Below are 20,185 nucleotides of genomic sequence, written 5' to 3'. Positions count from 1 at the left end.
GTTAAGGTCTTAACTCTTACTCTGGCCTAATAGCTAAGGTCTTAGACTCGTACTATGGCCTACAGGTTAAGGTCTTAACTCTTACTCTGGCCTAATGGCTAAGGTCTTAGACTCATACTCTGGCCTAATAGCTAAGGTCTTAGACTCGTACTTTGGCCTAATGGTTAAGGTCTTAACTTTTACTCTGGCCTAATAGCTAAGGTCTTAACTCTTACTCTGGCTTAATAGCTAAGGTCTTAGACTCGTACTCTGGCCTAATAGCTAAGGTCTTAACTCTTACTCTGGCCTAATGGCTAAGGTCTTAGACTCGTACTCTGGCCTAATGGCTAAGGTCTTAGACTCGTACTATGGCCTACAGTTTAAGGTCTTAACTCTTACTCTGGCCAAATAGCTAAGGTCTTAGGTTCGTACTCTGGCCTACTGGTTAAGGTCTTAACTTTTACTCTGGCCTAATAGCTAAGGTCTTAGACTCGTACTATGGCCTAATGGTTAAGGTCTTAACTCTTACACTGGCCTAATAGCTAAGGTCTTAACTCTTTCTCTGGCCTAATAGCTAAGGTCTTAGACTCGTACTCTTGCCTAATGGTTAAGGTCTTAACTCTTACTCTGGCCTAATAGCTAAGGTCTTAGACTCGTACTCTGGCCTAATAGCTAAGGTATTAACTCTTACTCTGGCCTATTAACTAAGGTCTTAGACTCGTACTCTGGCCTAATGGTTAAGGAATTAACTCTTACTCTGGCCTAATAGCTAAGGTCTTAGACTCGTGCTCTGGCCTAATGGTTAAGGTCTTAACTCTTACTCTGGCCTACTGGTTAAGGTCTTAACTCTTACTCTGGCCTAATAGCTAAGGTCTTAACTCTTACTCTGGCCTAATAGCTAAGGTCTTAGAATCGTACTCTGGCCTAATGGTTAAGGTCTTAACTATTACTCTGGCCTAATAGCTAAGGTCTTAGACTCCTACTCTGGCCTAATGGTTAAGGTCTTAACTCTTACTCTGGCCTAATAGCTAAGGTCTTAACTCTTACTCTGGCCTAATAGCTAAGGTCTTAACTCCTACTCTGGCCTAATGGTTAAGGTCTTAACTCCTACTCTGGCCTAATAGCTAAGGTCTTAGACTCGTACTATGGCCTACAGGTTAAGGTCTTAACTCTTACTCTGGCCTAATAGCTAAGGTCTTAGACTCATACTCTGGCCTAATAGCTAAGGTCTTAGACTCGTACTATGGCCTAATGGTTAAGGTCTTAACTTTTACTCTGGCCTAATAGCTAAGGTCTTAACTCTTACTCTGGCTTAATAGCTTAGGTCTTAGACTCGTACTCTGGCCTTATAGCTAAGGTCTTAACTCTTACTCTGGCCTACTGGTTAAGGTCTTAACTCTTACTCTGGCCTAATAGCTAAGGTCTTAACTCTTACTCTGGCTTAATAGCTAAGGTCTTAGACTCGTACTCTGGCCTAATAGCTAAGGTCTTAACTCTTACTCTGGCCTAATGGTTAAGGTCTTAACTTTTACTCTGGCCAAATAGCTAAGGTATTAACTCTTACTCTGGCTTAATAGCTAAGGTCTTAGACTCGTACTCTGGCCTAATAGCTAAGGTCTTAACTCTTACTCTGGCCTAATGGTTAAGGTCTTAACTTTTACTCTGGCCTAATAGCTAAGGTCTTAACTCTTACTCTGGCTTAATAGCTAAGTTCTTAGACTCATACTCTGGCCTAATAGCTAAGGTCTTAACTCTTACTCTGGCCTACTGGTTAAGGTCTTAACTCTTACTGTGGCCTAATAGCTAAGGTCTTAGACTCGTACTCTGGCCTAATAGCTAAGGTCTTAGACTCGTACTCTGGCCTAATAGCTAAGGTCTTAGACTCGTACTCTGGCCTACTGGTTAAGGTCTTAACTCTTATTCTGGCCTAATAGCTAAGGTCTTAGACTCGTACTCTGGCCTAATAGCTAAGGTCTTAGACTCGTACTCTGGCCTACTGGTTAAGGTCTTAACTCTTACTCTGGCCTAATAGCTAAGGTCTTAGACTCGTACTATGGCCTAATGGTTAAGGTCTTAACTCTTACTCTGGCCTAACAGCTAAGGTCTTAACTTTTACTCTGGCCTAATAGCTAATTTCTTAGACTCGTACTCTGGCCTAATGGTTAAGGTCTTAACTCTTACTCTGGCCTAATAGCTAAGGTCTTAGACTCGTACTATGGCCTACAGGTTAAGGTCTTAACTCTTAGTCTGGCCTAATGGTTAAGGTCTTAACTGTTACTCTGGCCTAATAGCTAAGGTCTTAGACTTGTACTCTGGCCTAATAGCTAAGGTCTTAGACTTGTACTATCGCCTACAGGTTAAGCTCTTAACTCATACTCTGGCCTAATAGCTAAGGTCTTATCTATTACTCTGGCTTAATAGCTAAGGTCTTAGACTCGTACTCTGGCCTATTGTTTAAGGTCTTAACTCTTACTCTGGCCTAATAGCTAAGGTCTTAACACTTACTCTGGCCTAATAGCTAAGGTCTTAGACTCGTACTCTGGCCTACTGGTTAAGGTCTTAACTCTTACTCTGGCCTACAGGTTAAGGTCTTAACTCTTACTCTGGCCTACTGGTTAAGGTCTTAACTCTTACTCTGGCCTAATAGCTAAGGTCTTAGACTCTTACTCCGGCCTACTGGTTAAGGTCTTAACTCTTACTCTGGCCTAATAGCTAAGGTCTTAACTCTTACTCTGGCCTAATAGCTAAGGTCTTAGACTCGTACTCTGGCCTAATGGATAAGGTCTTAACTCTTACTCTGGCGTAATAGCTGAGGTCTTAGACTCGTTCTCTGGCCTAATGGTTAAGGTCTTAACTCTTACTCTGGAATATTAGCTAAGGTCTTAGACTCGTGCTATTGCCTACAGGTAAAGCTCTTAACTCTTACTCTGGCCTAATAGCTAAGGTCTTAACTATTACTCTGGCCTAATAGCTAAGGTCTTAGACTCGTACTCTGGCCTAATGGTTAAGGTCTTAACTCTTACTCTGGCCTAATAGCTAAGGTCTTAAGTCTTACTCTGGCCTAATAGCTAAGGTCTTAGACTCGTACTATGGCCTACAGGTTATTGTCTTAACTCTTACTCTGGCCTAATAGCTAATGTCTTAGACTCGTACTCTGGCCTACTGGTTAAGGTCTTAACTCTTACTCTGCCCTAATAGCTAAGGTCTTAACTCTTACTCTGGCCTAATAGCTAAGGTCTTAGACTCGTACTATGGCCTACAGTTTAAGGTCTTAACTCTCACTCTGGCCTAATAGCTAAGGTCTTAGACTCGTACTCTGGCCTACTGGTTAAGGTCTTAACTCTTACTCTGGCCTACAGGTTAAGGTCTTAACTCTTACTCTGGCCTACTGGTTAAGGTCTTAACTCTTACTCTGGCCTAATAGCTAAGGTCTTAGACTCGTACTCCGGCCTACTGGTTAAGGTCTTAACTCTTACTCTGGCCTAATAGCTAAGGTCTTAACTCTTACTCTGGTCTAATAGCTAAGGTCTTAGACTCGTACTCTGGCCTAATGGAGAAGGTCTTAACTCTTACTCTGGCCTAATAGCTAAGGTCTTAGACTCGTTCTCTGGCCTAATGGTTAAGGTCTTAACTCTTACTCTGGAATATTAGCTAAGGTCTTAGACTCGTACTATCGCCTACAGGTAAAGCTCTTAACTCTTACTCTGGCCTAATAGCTAAGGTCTTAACTATTACTCTGGCCTAATAGCTAAGGTCTTAGACTCGTACTCTGGCCTAATGGTTAAGGTCTTAACTCTTACTCTGGCCTAATAGCTAAGGTCTTAGACTCGTACTATGGCCTACAGGTTATTGTCTTAACTCTTACTCTGGCCTAATAGCTAAGGTCTTAGACTCGTACTCTGGCCTAATAGCTAAGGTCTTAGACTCGTACTCTGCCCTAATAGCTAAGGTCTTAGACTCGTTCTCTGGCCTACTGGTTAAGGTCTTAACTCTTACTCTGGCCTAATAGCTAAGGTCTTAGACTCGTACTATGGCCTACAGTTTAAGGTTTTAACTCTTACTCTGGCTTAATAGCTAAGGTCTTAGACTCGTACTCTGGTCTACTGGTTAAGGTCTTAACTCTTACTCTGGCCTAATAGCTAAGGTCTTAGATTCGTACTATGGCCTAATGGTTAAGGTCTTAACTCTTACTCTGGCCTAATAGATAAGGTCTTAACTCTTACTCTGGCCTAATAGCTAATGTCTTAGACTCGTACTCTGGCCTAATGGTTAAGGTCTTAACTCTTACTCTGGCCTAATAGCTAAGGTCTTAGACTCGTACTATGGCCTACAGGTTAAGGTCTTAACTCTTACTCTGGCCTAATAGCTAAGGTCTTAGACTCATACTCTGGCCTAATAGCTAAGGTCTGAGACTTGTACTATGGCCTAATGGTTAAGGTCTTAACTTTTACTCTGGCCTAATAGCTAAGGTCTTAACTCTTACTCTGGCTTAATAGCTAAGGTCTTAGACTCGTACTCTGGCCTTATAGCTAAGGTCTTAACTCTTACTCTGGCCTACTGGTTAAGGTCTTAACTCTTACTCTGGCCTAATAGCTAAGGTCTTAACTCTTACTCTGGCTTAATAGCTAAGGTCTTAGACTCGTACTCTGGCCTAATAGCTAAGGTCTTAACTCTTACTCTGGCCTAATGGTTAAGGTCTTAACTTTTACTCTAGCCAAATAGCTAAGGTATTAACTCTTACTCTGGCTTAATAGCTAAGGTCTTAGACTCGTACTCTGGCCTAATAGCTAAGGTCTTAACTCTTACTCTGGCCTACTGGTTAAGGTCTTAACTCTTACTGTGGCCTAATAGCTAAGGTCTTAGACTCGTACTCTGGCCTAATAGCTAAGGTCTTAGACTCGTACTCTGGCCTAATAGCTAAGGTCTTAGACTCGTTCTCTGGCCTACTGGTTAAGGTCTTAACTCTTATTCTGGCCTAATAGCTAAGGTCTTAGACTCGTACTCTGGCCTAATAGCTAAGGTCTTAGACTCGTACTCTGGCCTACTGGTTAAGGTCTTAACTCTTACTCTGGCCTAATAGCTAAGGTCTTAGACTCGTACTATGGCCTAATGGTTAAGGTCTTAACTCTTACTCTGGCCTAATAGCTAAGGTCTTAACTTTTACTCTGGCCTAATAGCTAAGGTCTTAGACTCGTACTCTGGCCTAATGGTTAAGGTCTTAACTCTTACTCTGGCCTAATAGCTAAGGTCTTAGACTCGTACTATGGCCTACAGGTTAAGGTCTTAACTCTTAGTCTGGCCTAATGGTTAAGGTCTTAACTGTTACTCTGGCCTAATAGCTAAGGTCTTAGACTTGTACTCTGGCCTAATAGCTAAGGTCTTAGACTCTTACTCTGGCCTAATAGCTAAGGTCTTAGACTCGTACTTTGGCCTACTCGTTAAGGTTGTAACTCTTACTCTGGCCTAATAGCTAAGGTCTTAGACTCGTACTCTGGCCTAATAGCTAAGGTCTTAGACTCATACTCTGGCCTACTGGTTAAGGTCTTAACTCTTACTCTGGCCTAATAGCTAAGGTCTTAGACTGTTACTCTGGCCTAATGGATAAGGTCTTAACTCTTACTCTGGCCTAATAGCTAAGGTCTTAGACTCGTACTCTGGCCTAATGGTTAAGGTCTTAACTCTTACTCTGGAATCATAGCTAAGGTCTTAGACTCGTGCTCTGGCCTAATGGTTAAGGTCTTAACTCTTACTCTGGCCTACTGGTTAAGGTCTTAACTCTTACTCTGGCCTAATAGCTAAGGTCTTAACTCTTACGCTGGCCTAATAGCTAAGGTCTTAGAATCGTACTCTGGCCTAATGGATAAGGTCTTAACTCTTACTCTGGCCTAATAGCTAAGGTCTTAGACTCGTACTCTGGCCTAATGGTTAAGGTCTTAACTCTTACTCTGGCCTAATAGCTAAGGTCTTAGACTCGTACTATCGCCTACAGGTTAAGCTCTTAACTCTTAGTCTGGCCTAATAGCTATGGTCTTAACTATTACTCTGGCCTAATAGCTAAGGTCTTAGACTCCTACTCTGGCCTAATGGTTAAGGTCTTAACTCTTACTCTGGCCTAATAGCTAAGGTCTTAACTCTTACTCTGGCCTAATAGCTAAGGTCTTAACTCCTACTCTGGCCTAATGGTTAAGGTCTTAACTCTTACTCTGGCCTAATAGCTAAGGTCTTAGACTCGTACTATGGCCTACAGGTTAAGGTCTTAAATCTTACTCTGGCCTAATAGCTAAGGTCTTAGACTCATACTCTGGCCTAATAGCTAAGGTCTTAGACTCGTACTCTGGCCTAATGGTTAAGGTCTTAACTCTTACTCTGGCCTAATAGCTAAGGTCTTAAGTCTTACTCTGGCCTAATAGCTAAGGTCTTAGACTCGTACTATGGCCTACAGGTTATTGTCTTAACTCTTACTCTGGCCTAATAGCTAAGGTCTTAGACTCGTACTCTGGCCTACTGGTTAAGGTCTTAACTCTTACTCTGCCCTAATAGCTAAGGTCTTAACTCTTACTCTGGCCTAATAGCTAAGGTCTTAGACTCGTACTATGGCCTACAGTTTAAGGTTTTAACTCTTACTCTGGCTTAATAGCTAAGGTCTTAGACTCGTACTCTGGCCTACTGGTTAAGGTCTTAACTCTTACTCTGGCCTAATAGCTAAGGTCTTAGATTCGTACTATGGCCTAATGGTTAAGGTCTTAACTCTTACTCTGGCCTAATAGATAAGGTCTTAACTCTTACTCTGGCCTAATAGCTAAGGTCTTAGACTCGTACTCTGGCCTAATGGTTAAGGTCTTAACTCTTACTCTGGCCTAATAGCTAAGGTCTTAGACTCGTACTATGGCCTACAGGTTAAGGTCTTAACTCTTACTCTGGCCTAATAGCTAAGGTCTTAGACTCATACTCTGGCCTAATAGCTAAGGTCTGAGACTTGTACTATGGCCTAATGGTTAAGGTCTTAACTTTTACTCTGGCCTAATAGCTAAGGTCTTAACTCTTACTCTGGCTTAATAGCTAAGGTCTTAGACTCGTACTCTGGCCTTATAGCTAAGGTCTTAACTCTTACTCTGGCCTACTGGTTAAGGTCTTAACTCTTACTCTGGCCTAATAGCTAAGGTCTTAACTCTTACTCTGGCTTAATAGCTAAGGTCTTAGACTCGTACTCTGGCCTAATAGCTAAGGTCTTAACTCTTACTCTGGCCTAATGGTTAAGGTCTTAACTTTTACTCTGGCCAAATAGCTAAGGTATTAACTCTTACTCTGGCTTAATAGCTAAGGTCTTAGACTCGTACTCTGGCCTAATAGCTAAGGTCTTAACTCTTACTCTGGCCTACTGGTTAAGGTCTTAACTCTTACTGTGGCCTAATAGCTAAGGTCTTAGACTCGTACTCTGGCCTAATAGCTAAGGTCTTAGACTCGTACTCTGGCCTAATAGCTAAGGTCTTAGACTCGTACTCTGGCCTACTGGTTAAGGTCTTAACTCTTATTCTGGCCTAATAGCTAAGGTCTTAGACTCGTACTCTGGCCTAATAGCTAAGGTCTTAGACTCGTACTCTGGCCTACTGGTTAAGGTCTTAACTCTTACTCTGGCCTAATAGCTAAGGTCTTAGACTCGTACTATGGCCTAATGGTTAAGGTCTTAACTCTTACTCTGGCCTAATAGCTAAGGTCTTAACTTTTACTCTGGCCTAATAGCTAAGGTCTTAGACTCGTATTCTGGCCTAATGGTTAAGGTCTTAACTCTTACTCTGGCCTAATAGCTAAGGTCTTAGACTCGTACTATGGCCTACAGGTTAAGGTCTTAACTCTTAGTCTGGCCTAATGGTTAAGGTCTTAACTGTTACTCTGGCCTAATAGCTAAGGTCTTAGACTTGTACTCTGGCCTAATAGCTAAGGTCTTAGACTCTTACTCTGGCCTAATAGCTAAGGTCTTAGACTCGTACTTTGGCCTACTCGTTAAGGTTGTAACTCTTACTCTGGCCTAATAGCTAAGGTCTTAGACTCGTACTCTGGCCTAATAGCTAAGGTCTTAGACTCATACTCTGGCCTACTGGTTAAGGTCTTAACTCTTACTCTGGCCTAATAGCTAAGGTCTTAGACTGTTACTCTGGCCTAATGGATAAGGTCTTAACTCTTACTCTGGCCTAATAGCTAAGGTCTTAGACTCGTACTCTGGCCTAATGGTTAAGGTCTTAACTCTTACTCTGGAATCATAGCTAAGGTCTTAGACTCGTGCTCTGGCCTAATGGTTAAGGTCTTAACTCTTACTCTGGCCTACTGGTTAAGGTCTTAACTCTTACTCTGGCCTAATAGCTAAGGTCTTAACTCTTACTCTGGCCTAATAGCTAAGGTCTTAGAATCGTACTCTGGCCTAATGGTTAAGGTCTTAACTCTTACTCTGGCCTAATAGCTAAGGTCTTAGACTCGTACTCTGGCCTAATGGTTAAGGTCTTAACTCTTACTCTGGCCTAATAGCTAAGGTCTTAGACTCGTACTATCGCCTACAGGTTAAGCTCTTAACTCTTAGTCTGGCCTAATAGCTATGGTCTTAACTATTACTCTGGCCTAATAGCTAAGGTCTTAGACTCCTACTCTGGCCTAATGGTTAAGGTCTTAAATCTTACTCTGGCCTAATAGCTAAGGTCTTAACTCCTACTCTGGCCTAATGGTTAAGGTCTTAACTCTTACTCTGGCCTAATAGCTAAGGTCTTAGACTCGTACTATGGCCTACAGGTTAAGGTCTTAACTCTTACTCTGGCCTAATGGCTAAGGTCTTAGACTCATACTCTGGCCTAATAGCTAAGGTCTTAGACTCGTACTTTGGCCTAATGGTTAAGGTCTTAACTTTTACTCTGGCCTAATAGCTAAGGTCTTAACTCTTACTCTGGCTTAATAGCTAAGGTCTTAGACTCGTACTCTGGCCTAATAGCTAAGGTCTTAACTCTTACTCTGGCCTAATGGCTAAGGTCTTAGACTCGTACTCTGGCCTAATGGCTAAGGTCTTAGACTCGTACTATGGCCTACAGTTTAAGGTCTTAACTCTTACTCTGGCCAAATAGCTAAGGTCTTAGGTTCGTACTCTGGCCTACTGGTTAAGGTCTTAACTTTTACTCTGGCCTAATAGCTAAGGTCTTAGACTCGTACTATGGCCTAATGGTTAAGGTCTTAACTCTTACACTGGCCTAATAGCTAAGGTCTTAACTCTTTCTCTGGCCTAATAGCTAAGGTCTTAGACTCGTACTCTTGCCTAATGGTTAAGGTCTTAACTCTTACTCTGGCCTAATAGCTAAGGTCTTAGACTCGTACTCTGGCCTAATAGCTAAGGTATTAACTCTTACTCTGGCCTATTAACTAAGGTCTTAGACTCGTACTCTGGCCTAATGGTTAAGGAATTAACTCTTACTCTGGCCTAATAGCTAAGGTCTTAGACTCGTGCTCTGGCCTAATGGTTAAGGTCTTAACTCTTACTCTGGCCTACTGGTTAAGGTCTTAACTCTTACTCTGGCCTAATAGCTAAGGTCTTAACTCTTACTCTGGCCTAATAGCTAAGGTCTTAGAATCGTACTCTGGCCTAATGGTTAAGGTCTTAACTATTACTCTGGCCTAATAGCTAAGGTCTTAGACTCCTACTCTGGCCTAATGGTTAAGGTCTTAACTCTTACTCTGGCCTAATAGCTAAGGTCTTAACTCTTACTCTGGCCTAATAGCTAAGGTCTTAACTCCTACTCTGGCCTAATGGTTAAGGTCTTAACTCCTACTCTGGCCTAATAGCTAAGGTCTTAGACTCGTACTATGGCCTACAGGTTAAGGTCTTAACTCTTACTCTGGCCTAATAGCTAAGGTCTTAGACTCATACTCTGGCCTAATAGCTAAGGTCTTAGACTCGTACTATGGCCTAATGGTTAAGGTCTTAACTTTTACTCTGGCCTAATAGCTAAGGTCTTAACTCTTACTCTGGCTTAATAGCTTAGGTCTTAGACTCGTACTCTGGCCTTATAGCTAAGGTCTTAACTCTTACTCTGGCCTACTGGTTAAGGTCTTAACTCTTACTCTGGCCTAATAGCTAAGGTCTTAACTCTTACTCTGGCTTAATAGCTAAGGTCTTAGACTCGTACTCTGGCCTAATAGCTAAGGTCTTAACTCTTACTCTGGCCTAATGGTTAAGGTCTTAACTTTTACTCTGGCCAAATAGCTAAGGTATTAACTCTTACTCTGGCTTAATAGCTAAGGTCTTAGACTCGTACTCTGGCCTAATAGCTAAGGTCTTAACTCTTACTCTGGCCTAATGGTTAAGGTCTTAACTTTTACTCTGGCCTAATAGCTAAGGTCTTAACTCTTACTCTGGCTTAATAGCTAAGTTCTTAGACTCATACTCTGGCCTAATAGCTAAGGTCTTAACTCTTACTCTGGCCTACTGGTTAAGGTCTTAACTCTTACTGTGGCCTAATAGCTAAGGTCTTAGACTCGTACTCTGGCCTAATAGCTAAGGTCTTAGACTCGTACTCTGGCCTAATAGCTAAGGTCTTAGACTCGTACTCTGGCCTACTGGTTAAGGTCTTAACTCTTATTCTGGCCTAATAGCTAAGGTCTTAGACTCGTACTCTGGCCTAATAGCTAAGGTCTTAGACTCGTACTCTGGCCTACTGGTTAAGGTCTTAACTCTTACTCTGGCCTAATAGCTAAGGTCTTAGACTCGTACTATGGCCTAATGGTTAAGGTCTTAACTCTTACTCTGGCCTAACAGCTAAGGTCTTAACTTTTACTCTGGCCTAATAGCTAATTTCTTAGACTCGTACTCTGGCCTAATGGTTAAGGTCTTAACTCTTACTCTGGCCTAATAGCTAAGGTCTTAGACTCGTACTATGGCCTACAGGTTAAGGTCTTAACTCTTAGTCTGGCCTAATGGTTAAGGTCTTAACTGTTACTCTGGCCTAATAGCTAAGGTCTTAGACTTGTACTCTGGCCTAATAGCTAAGGTCTTAGACTTGTACTATCGCCTACAGGTTAAGCTCTTAACTCATACTCTGGCCTAATAGCTAAGGTCTTATCTATTACTCTGGCTTAATAGCTAAGGTCTTAGACTCGTACTCTGGCCTATTGTTTAAGGTCTTAACTCTTACTCTGGCCTAATAGCTAAGGTCTTAACACTTACTCTGGCCTAATAGCTAAGGTCTTAGACTCGTACTCTGGCCTACTGGTTAAGGTCTTAACTCTTACTCTGGCCTACAGGTTAAGGTCTTAACTCTTACTCTGGCCTACTGGTTAAGGTCTTAACTCTTACTCTGGCCTAATAGCTAAGGTCTTAGACTCTTACTCCGGCCTACTGGTTAAGGTCTTAACTCTTACTCTGGCCTAATAGCTAAGGTCTTAACTCTTACTCTGGCCTAATAGCTAAGGTCTTAGACTCGTACTCTGGCCTAATGGATAAGGTCTTAACTCTTACTCTGGCGTAATAGCTGAGGTCTTAGACTCGTTCTCTGGCCTAATGGTTAAGGTCTTAACTCTTACTCTGGAATATTAGCTAAGGTCTTAGACTCGTGCTATTGCCTACAGGTAAAGCTCTTAACTCTTACTCTGGCCTAATAGCTAAGGTCTTAACTATTACTCTGGCCTAATAGCTAAGGTCTTAGACTCGTACTCTGGCCTAATGGTTAAGGTCTTAACTCTTACTCTGGCCTAATAGCTAAGGTCTTAAGTCTTACTCTGGCCTAATAGCTAAGGTCTTAGACTCGTACTATGGCCTACAGGTTATTGTCTTAACTCTTACTCTGGCCTAATAGCTAATGTCTTAGACTCGTACTCTGGCCTACTGGTTAAGGTCTTAACTCTTACTCTGCCCTAATAGCTAAGGTCTTAACTCTTACTCTGGCCTAATAGCTAAGGTCTTAGACTCGTACTATGGCCTACAGTTTAAGGTCTTAACTCTCACTCTGGCCTAATAGCTAAGGTCTTAGACTCGTACTCTGGCCTACTGGTTAAGGTCTTAACTCTTACTCTGGCCTACAGGTTAAGGTCTTAACTCTTACTCTGGCCTACTGGTTAAGGTCTTAACTCTTACTCTGGCCTAATAGCTAAGGTCTTAGACTCGTACTCCGGCCTACTGGTTAAGGTCTTAACTCTTACTCTGGCCTAATAGCTAAGGTCTTAACTCTTACTCTGGTCTAATAGCTAAGGTCTTAGACTCGTACTCTGGCCTAATGGAGAAGGTCTTAACTCTTACTCTGGCCTAATAGCTAAGGTCTTAGACTCGTTCTCTGGCCTAATGGTTAAGGTCTTAACTCTTACTCTGGAATATTAGCTAAGGTCTTAGACTCGTACTATCGCCTACAGGTAAAGCTCTTAACTCTTACTCTGGCCTAATAGCTAAGGTCTTAACTATTACTCTGGCCTAATAGCTAAGGTCTTAGACTCGTACTCTGGCCTAATGGTTAAGGTCTTAACTCTTACTCTGGCCTAATAGCTAAGGTCTTAGACTCGTACTATGGCCTACAGGTTATTGTCTTAACTCTTACTCTGGCCTAATAGCTAAGGTCTTAGACTCGTACTCTGGCCTAATAGCTAAGGTCTTAGACTCGTACTCTGCCCTAATAGCTAAGGTCTTAGACTCGTTCTCTGGCCTACTGGTTAAGGTCTTAACTCTTACTCTGGCCTAATAGCTAAGGTCTTAGACTCGTACTATGGCCTACAGTTTAAGGTTTTAACTCTTACTCTGGCTTAATAGCTAAGGTCTTAGACTCGTACTCTGGTCTACTGGTTAAGGTCTTAACTCTTACTCTGGCCTAATAGCTAAGGTCTTAGATTCGTACTATGGCCTAATGGTTAAGGTCTTAACTCTTACTCTGGCCTAATAGATAAGGTCTTAACTCTTACTCTGGCCTAATAGCTAATGTCTTAGACTCGTACTCTGGCCTAATGGTTAAGGTCTTAACTCTTACTCTGGCCTAATAGCTAAGGTCTTAGACTCGTACTATGGCCTACAGGTTAAGGTCTTAACTCTTACTCTGGCCTAATAGCTAAGGTCTTAGACTCATACTCTGGCCTAATAGCTAAGGTCTGAGACTTGTACTATGGCCTAATGGTTAAGGTCTTAACTTTTACTCTGGCCTAATAGCTAAGGTCTTAACTCTTACTCTGGCTTAATAGCTAAGGTCTTAGACTCGTACTCTGGCCTTATAGCTAAGGTCTTAACTCTTACTCTGGCCTACTGGTTAAGGTCTTAACTCTTACTCTGGCCTAATAGCTAAGGTCTTAACTCTTACTCTGGCTTAATAGCTAAGGTCTTAGACTCGTACTCTGGCCTAATAGCTAAGGTCTTAACTCTTACTCTGGCCTAATGGTTAAGGTCTTAACTTTTACTCTAGCCAAATAGCTAAGGTATTAACTCTTACTCTGGCTTAATAGCTAAGGTCTTAGACTCGTACTCTGGCCTAATAGCTAAGGTCTTAACTCTTACTCTGGCCTACTGGTTAAGGTCTTAACTCTTACTGTGGCCTAATAGCTAAGGTCTTAGACTCGTACTCTGGCCTAATAGCTAAGGTCTTAGACTCGTACTCTGGCCTAATAGCTAAGGTCTTAGACTCGTTCTCTGGCCTACTGGTTAAGGTCTTAACTCTTATTCTGGCCTAATAGCTAAGGTCTTAGACTCGTACTCTGGCCTAATAGCTAAGGTCTTAGACTCGTACTCTGGCCTACTGGTTAAGGTCTTAACTCTTACTCTGGCCTAATAGCTAAGGTCTTAGACTCGTACTATGGCCTAATGGTTAAGGTCTTAACTCTTACTCTGGCCTAATAGCTAAGGTCTTAACTTTTACTCTGGCCTAATAGCTAAGGTCTTAGACTCGTACTCTGGCCTAATGGTTAAGGTCTTAACTCTTACTCTGGCCTAATAGCTAAGGTCTTAGACTCGTACTATGGCCTACAGGTTAAGGTCTTAACTCTTAGTCTGGCCTAATGGTTAAGGTCTTAACTGTTACTCTGGCCTAATAGCTAAGGTCTTAGACTTGTACTCTGGCCTAATAGCTAAGGTCTTAGACTCTTACTCTGGCCTAATAGCTAAGGTCTTAGACTCGTACTTTGGCCTACTCGTTAAGGTTGTAACTCTTACTCTGGCCTAATAGCTAAGGTCTTAGACTCGTACTCTGGCCTAATAGCTAAGGTCTTAGACTCATACTCTGGCCTACTGGTTAAGGTCTTAACTCTTACTCTGGCCTAATAGCTAAGGTCTTAGACTGTTACTCTGGCCTAATGGATAAGGTCTTAACTCTTACTCTGGCCTAATAGCTAAGGTCTTAGACTCGTACTCTGGCCTAATGGTTAAGGTCTTAACTCTTACTCTGGAATCATAGCTAAGGTCTTAGACTCGTGCTCTGGCCTAATGGTTAAGGTCTTAACTCTTACTCTGGCCTACTGGTTAAGGTCTTAACTCTTACTCTGGCCTAATAGCTAAGGTCTTAACTCTTACGCTGGCCTAATAGCTAAGGTCTTAGAATCGTACTCTGGCCTAATGGATAAGGTCTTAACTCTTACTCTGGCCTAATAGCTAAGGTCTTAGACTCGTACTCTGGCCTAATGGTTAAGGTCTTAACTCTTACTCTGGCCTAATAGCTAAGGTCTTAGACTCGTACTATCGCCTACAGGTTAAGCTCTTAACTCTTAGTCTGGCCTAATAGCTATGGTCTTAACTATTACTCTGGCCTAATAGCTAAGGTCTTAGACTCCTACTCTGGCCTAATGGTTAAGGTCTTAACTCTTACTCTGGCCTAATAGCTAAGGTCTTAACTCTTACTCTGGCCTAATAGCTAAGGTCTTAACTCCTACTCTGGCCTAATGGTTAAGGTCTTAACTCTTACTCTGGCCTAATAGCTAAGGTCTTAGACTCGTACTATGGCCTACAGGTTAAGGTCTTAAATCTTACTCTGGCCTAATAGCTAAGGTCTTAGACTCATACTCTGGCCTAATAGCTAAGGTCTTAGACTCGTACTCTGGCCTAATGGTTAAGGTCTTAACTCTTACTCTGGCCTAATAGCTAAGGTCTTAAGTCTTACTCTGGCCTAATAGCTAAGGTCTTAGACTCGTACTATGGCCTACAGGTTATTGTCTTAACTCTTACTCTGGCCTAATAGCTAAGGTCTTAGACTCGTACTCTGGCCTACTGGTTAAGGTCTTAACTCTTACTCTGCCCTAATAGCTAAGGTCTTAACTCTTACTCTGGCCTAATAGCTAAGGTCTTAGACTCGTACTATGGCCTACAGTTTAAGGTTTTAACTCTTACTCTGGCTTAATAGCTAAGGTCTTAGACTCGTACTCTGGCCTACTGGTTAAGGTCTTAACTCTTACTCTGGCCTAATAGCTAAGGTCTTAGATTCGTACTATGGCCTAATGGTTAAGGTCTTAACTCTTACTCTGGCCTAATAGATAAGGTCTTAACTCTTACTCTGGCCTAATAGCTAAGGTCTTAGACTCGTACTCTGGCCTAATGGTTAAGGTCTTAACTCTTACTCTGGCCTAATAGCTAAGGTCTTAGACTCGTACTATGGCCTACAGGTTAAGGTCTTAACTCTTACTCTGGCCTAATAGCTAAGGTCTTAGACTCATACTCTGGCCTAATAGCTAAGGTCTGAGACTTGTACTATGGCCTAATGGTTAAGGTCTTAACTTTTACTCTGGCCTAATAGCTAAGGTCTTAACTCTTACTCTGGCTTAATAGCTAAGGTCTTAGACTCGTACTCTGGCCTTATAGCTAAGGTCTTAACTCTTACTCTGGCCTACTGGTTAAGGTCTTAACTCTTACTCTGGCCTAATAGCTAAGGTCTTAACTCTTACTCTGGCTTAATAGCTAAGGTCTTAGACTCGTACTCTGGCCTAATAGCTAAGGTCTTAACTCTTACTCTGGCCTAATGGTTAAGGTCTTAACTTTTACTCTGGCCAAATAGCTAAGGTATTAACTCTTACTCTGGCTTAATAGCTAAGGTCTTAGACTCGTACTCTGGCCTAATAGCTAAGGTCTTAACTCTTACTCTGGCCTACTGGTTAAGGTCTTAACTCTTACTGTGGCCTAATAGCTAAGGTCTTAGACTCGTACTCTGGCCTAATAGCTAAGGTCTTAGACTCGTACTCTGGCCTAATAGCTAAGGTCTTAGACTCGTACTCTGGCCTACTGGTTAAGGTCTTAACTCTTATTCTGGCCTAATAGCTAAGGTCTTAGACTCGTACTCTGGCCTAATAGCTAAGGTCTTAGACTCGTACTCTGGCCTACTGGTTAAGGTCTTAACTCTTACTCTGGCCTAATAGCTAAGGTCTTAGACTCGTACTATGGCCTAATGGTTAAGGTCTTAACTCTTACTCTGGCCTAATAGCTAAGGTCTTAACTTTTACTCTGGCCTAATAGCTAAGGTCTTAGACTCGTATTCTGGCCTAATGGTTAAGGTCTTAACTCTTACTCTGGCCTAATAGCTAAGGTCTTAGACTCGTACTATGGCCTACAGGTTAAGGTCTTAACTCTTAGTCTGGCCTAATGGTTAAGGTCTTAACTGTTACTCTGGCCTAATAGCTAAGGTCTTAGACTTGTACTCTGGCCTAATAGCTAAGGTCTTAGACTCTTACTCTGGCCTAATAGCTAAGGTCTTAGACTCGTACTTTGGCCTACTCGTTAAGGTTGTAACTCTTACTCTGGCCTAATAGCTAAGGTCTTAGACTCGTACTCTGGCCTAATAGCTAAGGTCTTAGACTCATACTCTGGCCTACTGGTTAAGGTCTTAACTCTTACTCTGGCCTAATAGCTAAGGTCTTAGACTGTTACTCTGGCCTAATGGATAAGGTCTTAACTCTTACTCTGGCCTAATAGCTAAGGTCTTAGACTCGTACTCTGGCCTAATGGTTAAGGTCTTAACTCTTACTCTGGAATCATAGCTAAGGTCTTAGACTCGTGCTCTGGCCTAATGGTTAAGGTCTTAACTCTTACTCTGGCCTACTGGTTAAGGTCTTAACTCTTACTCTGGCCTAATAGCTAAGGTCTTAACTCTTACTCTGGCCTAATAGCTAAGGTCTTAGAATCGTACTCTGGCCTAATGGTTAAGGTCTTAACTCTTACTCTGGCCTAATAGCTAAGGTCTTAGACTCGTACTCTGGCCTAATGGTTAAGGTCTTAACTCTTACTCTGGCCTAATAGCTAAGGTCTTAGACTCGTACTATCGCCTACAGGTTAAGCTCTTAACTCTTAGTCTGGCCTAATAGCTATGGTCTTAACTATTACTCTGGCCTAATAGCTAAGGTCTTAGACTCCTACTCTGGCCTAATGGTTAAGGTCTTAAATCTTACTCTGGCCTAATAGCTAAGGTCTTAACTCCTACTCTGGCCTAATGGTTAAGGTCTTAACTCTTTCTCTGGCCTAATAGCTAAGGTCTTAGACTCGTACTATGGCCTACAGGTTAAGGTCTTAAATCTTACTCTGGCCTAATAGCTAAGGTCTTAGACTCATACTCTGGCCTAATAGCTAAGGTCTTAGACTCGTACTATGGCCTAATGGTTAAGGTCTTAACTTTTACTCTGGCCTAATAGCTAAGGTCTTAACTCTTACTCTGGCCTAATAGCTAAGGTCTTAGACTCGTACTCTGGCCTAATAGCTAAGGTCTTAGACTCGTACTCTGGCCTAATAGCTAAGGTCTTAGACTCGTACTCTGGCCTAATAGCTAAGGTCTTAGACTCATACTCTGGCCTACTGGTTAAGGTCTTAACTCTTACTCTGGCCTAATAGCTAAGGTCTTAGACTGTTACTCTGGCCTAATGGATAAGGTCTTAACTCTTACTCTGGCCTAATAGCTAAGGTCTTAGACTCGTACTCTGGCCTAATGGTTAAGGTCTTAACTCTTACTCTGGAATCATAGCTAAGGTCTTAGACTCGTGCTCTGGCCTAATGGTTAAGGTCTTAACTCTTACTCTGGCCTACTGGTTAAGGTCTTAACTCTTACTCTGGCCTAATAGCTAAGGTCTTAACTCTTACTCTGGCCTAATAGCTAAGGTCTTAGAATCGTACTCTGGCCTAATGGTTAAGGTCTTAACTCTTACTCTGGCCTAATAGCTAAGGTCTTAGACTCGTACTCTGGCCTAATGGTTAAGGTCTTAACTCTTACTCTGGCCTAATAGCTAAGGTCTTAGACTCGTACTATCGCCTACAGGTTAAGCTCTTAACTCTTAGTCTGGCCTAATAGCTATGGTCTTAACTATTACTCTGGCCTAATAGCTAAGGTCTTAGACTCCTACTCTGGCCTAATGGTTAAGGTCTTAACTCTTACTCTGGCCTAATAGCTAAGGTCTTAACTCTTACTCTGGCCTAATAGCTAAGGTCTTAACTCCTACTCTGGCCTAATGGTTAAGGTCTTAACTCTTACTCTGGCCTAATAGCTAAGGTCTTAGACTCGTACTATGGCCTACAGGTTAAGGTCTTAAATCTTACTCTGGCCTAATAGCTAAGGTCTTAGACTCATACTCTGGCATAATAGCTAAGGTCTTAGACTCGTACTATGGCCTAATGGTTAAGGTCTTAACTTTTACTCTGGCCTAATAGCTAAGGTCTTAACTCTTACTCTGGCCTAATAGCTAAGGTCTTAACTTTTACTCTGGCCTAATAGATAAGGTCTTAGACTCGTACTCTGGCCTAATGGTTAAGGTCTTAACTCTTATTCTGGCCTAATAGCTAAGGTCTTAGACTCGTACTATGGCCTACAGGTTAAGGTCTTAACTCTTAGTCTGGCCTAATGGTTAAGGTCTTAACTGTTACTCTGGCCTAATAGCTAAGGTCTTAGACTTGTACTCTGGCCTAATAGCTAAGGTCTTAGACTCTTACTCTGGCCTAATAGCTAAGGTCTTAGACTCGTACTTTGGCCTACTCGTTAAGGTTGTAACTCTTACTCTGGCCTAATAGCTAAGGTCTTAGACTCGTACTCTGGCCTAATAGCTAAGGTCTTAGACTCATACTCTGGCCTACTGGTTAAGGTCTTAACTCTTACTCTGGCCTAATAGCTAAGGTCTTAGACTCTTACTCTGGAATAATGGATAAGGTCTTAACTCTTACTCTGGCTTAATAGCTAAGGTCTTAGACTCGTACTCTGGCCTTATAGCTAAGGTCTTAACTCTTACTCTGGCCTACTGGTTAAGGTCTTAACTCTTACTCTGGCCTAATAGCTAAGGTCTTAACTCTTACTCTGGCTTAATAGCTAAGGTCTTAGACTCGTACTCTGGCCTAATAGCTAAGGTCTTAACTCTTACTCTGGCCTAATGGTTAAGGTCTTAACTTTTACTCTGGCCAAATAGCTAAGGTATTAACTCTTACTCTGGCTTAATAGCTAAGGTCTTAGACTCGTACTCTGGCCTAATAGCTAAGGTCTTAACTCTTACTCTGGCCTACTGGTTAAGGTCTTAACTCTTACTGTGGCCTAATAGCTAAGGTCTTAGACTCGTACTCTGGCCTAATAGCTAAGGTCTTAGACTCGTACTCTGGCCTAATAGCTAAGGTCTTAGACTCGTACTCTGGCCTACTGGTTAAGGTCTTAACTCTTATTCTGGCCTAATAGCTAAGGTCTTAGACTCGTACTCTGGCCTAATAGCTAAGGTCTTAGACTCGTACTCTGGCCTACTGGTTAAGGTCTTAACTCTTACTCTGGCCTAATAGCTAAGGTCTTAGACTCGTACTATGGCCTAATGGTTAAGGTCTTAACTCTTACTCTGGCCTAATAGCTAAGGTCTTAACTTTTACTCTGGCCTAATAGCTAAGGTCTTAGACTCGTATTCTGGCCTAATGGTTAAGGTCTTAACTCTTACTCTGGCCTAATAGCTAAGGTCTTAGACTCGTACTATGGCCTACAGGTTAAGGTCTTAACTCTTAGTCTGGCCTAATGGTTAAGGTCTTAACTGTTACTCTGGCCTAATAGCTAAGGTCTTAGACTTGTACTCTGGCCTAATAGCTAAGGTCTTAGACTCTTACTCTGGCCTAATAGCTAAGGTCTTAGACTCGTACTTTGGCCTACTCGTTAAGGTTGTAACTCTTACTCTGGCCTAATAGCTAAGGTCTTAGACTCGTACTCTGGCCTAATAGCTAAGGTCTTAGACTCATACTCTGGCCTACTGGTTAAGGTCTTAACTCTTACTCTGGCCTAATAGCTAAGGT

Source organism: Triturus cristatus, chromosome 12 (assembly GCF_964204655.1).
Source record: "Triturus cristatus chromosome 12, aTriCri1.1, whole genome shotgun sequence".
NCBI lineage: Eukaryota > Metazoa > Chordata > Amphibia > Caudata > Salamandridae > Triturus > Triturus cristatus.
Note: the sequence above shows the minus strand (reverse complement) of the source record.